This window comes from Prosopis cineraria, unplaced genomic scaffold (genome assembly GCF_029017545.1).
Source record: "Prosopis cineraria cultivar Desert tree isolate PC_DT_omini unplaced genomic scaffold, ASM2901754v1 PC14, whole genome shotgun sequence".
Classification (NCBI taxonomy): Eukaryota; Viridiplantae; Streptophyta; class Magnoliopsida; order Fabales; family Fabaceae; genus Prosopis; species Prosopis cineraria.
The window spans coordinates 4,972,413-4,976,345 of record NW_026555345.1 but is presented as its reverse complement, the minus strand read 5'-3'; the positions used below and the strand labels follow the sequence as shown (position 1 = coordinate 4,976,345).

The following is a 3,933-nucleotide window of genomic DNA, read 5'->3' as shown; positions in this document are numbered from 1 at the left end:
AGAGATCCAAAGAAAAAGCAAAACCGAAAAGAGAAATGACAATAACTACTTTTACTGAGAACATTTCATAAATCCAGTAGCTGTTGTTTCTTCGTCCATACAGAATTAATTTCAGTAAAGTGTGGTAAGGCACCGATTACCACAGCCACGATAGCGACAATCCTTGAGGTTCTGTTGCTATCTCCTGCAAAGCCAAGCACAAGTGATGATTATCATATTCTTTGACCAGGTAAAGAGAACCACAGCTTCAACTTGATTATACTCATTATAAGCCTGTTTATAAATTTCTGAACTTTAAAATGTGCAATTATACTTATTTACACACCTTTCCTAATACTTTAGAATCAGATAAGTTAAATAAGTATACTCCCTCCATAAGTTCAAATATGGCTTTAATTAAAACTTGAAGAGAATGACAATTAAGGATCTTCTAAAACATTAATCTCAATTACAGACTATAAAATTTTTAAATCTCAATTAAGGACTATGGTCATTAATTGTAATAAAAAAATATAATTTATGAGGTGGGATTCACTAACGCAATTTGAGAATTTATTAACCCAACTTGAGAAAATTATTAACATATATTATGAAAACATGAAACTCCACTTGAAAATGAAATGTTTAACAAAAAGCGCCACTTGAGAATTCACTAACTAGACTTGAAAAAATTTCTAACGTATATTGTAAAAAAATGAAACTCTACTTGAGAATCATAATAAAAAGTGACTTGTCCAAATGGGTTTTTTTTATTAAACAATCGATTCTCAAGTAGAGTTTTCATGTTTTCACAATATACGTCAGAAATTTTTTAAGTCGGGTTAGTGAATTCTCAAGTAGCACTTTTGTTAAACAATTGATTTTCAAGTAGGATTTCATGTTTTCACAATATATGTTACAAATTTTCTCAAGTTAGATTAGTGAATTTTCAAGTGACAATAATAAATTTCACCTCACAAACTACATTTTTTTATCACAATTAAGGACCATGGTCCTTAACTGAAATTTCAAAATTTTACAATCCATAATTGAGATTAATATTCTTAGAAGGTCCTTAATTGTCATTCTCCCTTAAAACTTTGCCTGGTTAGGACCAGACTATATATGCTCCCTCTAGTTCTAATTATATATATATATATATATATATACACTCTGGCCTATCCTAATTATAGTGTAAATTTAACTAACTTCATAGTTTTTAAAGAAATCACAGTTAATATCTTCGAATTTGGCAAAAAAAAAAAAGTTTGACTTTTCAATTTCACCTATCACTAAAATTAATGATTTTAATATATGAAAGATGTTTTGAAATTACAACTTGGTGTAATTAAAGATGGAGAATATGGGGAAAAGAAATAACCACTACATATTTACCCTATATTTTAGACTAAATAAGATTTTAAAACTTCATCATATAATTAGGACGGGAGAGTAATTATTATATCATTATAGTCCACTTATCAAACCACATTAATACTTTGAGAGAATTGGTACCTTCGGAAGAAGGTGAAGCAGCAGCTCCTTCTGGTGAATTAGCAACTCCTGTTATATATACATCATAGAAAGTTTATCTATTAAGAAAGATTAAAAGGAAATTTCAAAGTGAACTCAATATTATATATATATATATATAAGCTTTGTTAGTTGAGAGATAATATACCTGGTGGTGAGAAAGGTGTATTACTAGACGGAGCTAGAGCAGGAGTTGAAGATAATTCAATTGGATCATAGAACTGGCCCTTCTCAAATCGAAGATTGCAGCTCAGTTTGATAACCCTTCCACCAATCTTGTTCTGACAACAGAGTGGAATATCTGAGATAGCCTTCTCTAAGCAATCTTCACAATCTTGCTGGGACAAATCAGGCGTGCACTGAACAAGACCATATACAGTTTCATTCTGATCTGCTGTTGCGTTTCCCACAGCCACCTTACGATGAGAGTCACCAGCCGCAGCTTTGCTCTTTAGACTTGCATCAGATCATCAAGAGCATCTGTGTAATTTTCTGCACTTTCTGCGTTTCCTGGGTTGTTAAAGGCAAAGGAAAAGTCATGACCTTGATATGTCCCAAAGATTGAACGATTTGAGTATCGGAACATGCACAAGTCATAGTATCCAAATGCCTCCATCTGATTCGGACATTGATTTGGGAGAAGCATTGTGGCATTCTTGAGGCAGTTACGGCAAATATCTGGCTTCACATCTCCTCTGCAGAGTCCAAGTGCGTCAACTCTATGGGGATTCACCATTGGAGGAATTGTAGAAGCCATAGTCAATATTTGTGTCGGAGGCGAATTAGAAAGAAGGGTATTGAGGTTGGTGTGATAGGCACTTGTGTCTGTGTAGTTTCCTTTGCCTAAGGAGCAATTGGAATAAACTGTGTCAGGATGCTGGGCGTAGAGAATGACCAGATGAGAAAGGAACGAAACAAGAGCCAAGGAAATGGCAGACATTTTCATTGGAATGTATTGTGACACATGAAAGAGGGGATTATAAGCTTAAGTAGATTCAATTTTGGGGTATTATTGATGGGGGATGAATGAAGACTTACTAAAAACAAAGTAGATCCTCAACTTCTAGCGCGTCTGCATAATGTACTCATTAGCTTTTTGGCTGATCCCACCCTTTTATTTCATCTTAAAACATATTTGTCATTTATTTTAAATTAATTTTTAGATATTTTGCAACATTATATTTATTAAAAAAAATTTTAAAATGTAAAAATTAAATTAATATTAAATCTGAACTATATAAAATATATTAGATAGTTAATTTGTAAAAATTATAATAATTCTAAAAATACAAGTCTTGCCCCATGGTCACTAATTTTGATTTTTCCTTTAATTTAGTTAATTGGACGCGATATTTCATCACATAATGCGCCAACAATGTCCTTCATGACTTGTGTGTACGAATAGGAATCCTAGTCTTGCACATAGGAATACAAGTCTTGCTTGGTCTCCATTATAGATAGTGACGTTGCGAATCAGACGTGATCACGGGTTTCTGATGAAATCCTCTACGACAAATTGCTCCGATATGGAATCCTGCTCATCTGAGAAATGAGATTTGAGTCATTCAAATTTTAATCAGAACAATCTAAATTTAAATATTATTTTATATTAATTTATTAAATAAAAAATTATAAAAATTATAAAATAATTATGATAAATTTTTTATTTTTAATCAAATTTAAATTTAATTTAGAGAGTCTGATTTAACATTAAAATTTTTATAATTGAATATTTTAAATTTTAGATGTACTTTATACAGTTCAGATATTATATTTGAACTGCTGGACTATGTAAAAATCATATGAATAATCAATATAAATTAATTATAAAAATTTTAAGTATTAAACTAGACCTTCTAAATTAAATCTAGATCAAATAAAAAAATTTAAAATTATTTTATAATTTTTATAATTTTTTATTTTAATAAATTAATATAAAGTAATATTTTTAATCTGGACTGGATCTCATCTCTTGGATGGTGCAGGGAAACCATTCCTGGTAATGTAATGGGACAAGATTGCAATAGGAAAGTAATCGGTCGGTAATGTAAACGCCCAATGGGACAAGATTGCGACGGGAAAGTAATCGGTTGGGAACGGTTTCCTGCTCTTCCAAGAAATGAGATCTAATATCCAAGAAATGAGCACCGTGTCCACATTAAAAATAATGTTTTATATTAATTTATTAAAATGAAAAATTACAAAATAATTTTAATAAATTTTTTATTTGATTAAATTTAATTTAGAGGGTTTAATTTAATATTAAAATTTTTATAATTAATTTATATTGATTATCCATATGAACTTTACACATTCAGATATAATATCGGATTGTACAGAGTGCATTTAAAAAATTTAAAATATTTAATTATAAAAATTTTAATGTTAAATTAGACCCTTCTAAATTAAATCTAGATCAAA

At 30.1% G+C, this 3,933-nt stretch overlaps 1 pseudogene; it reads right to left on the bottom strand.

Annotated features, from left to right (window-relative positions):
- Positions 1-2,545, bottom strand: part of LOC129293123 (cysteine-rich receptor-like protein kinase 26) — a 5,303-nt pseudogene extending 2,758 nt beyond the window's left edge.
- Between the last annotated feature and the right edge of the window lie 1,388 nt (positions 2,546-3,933).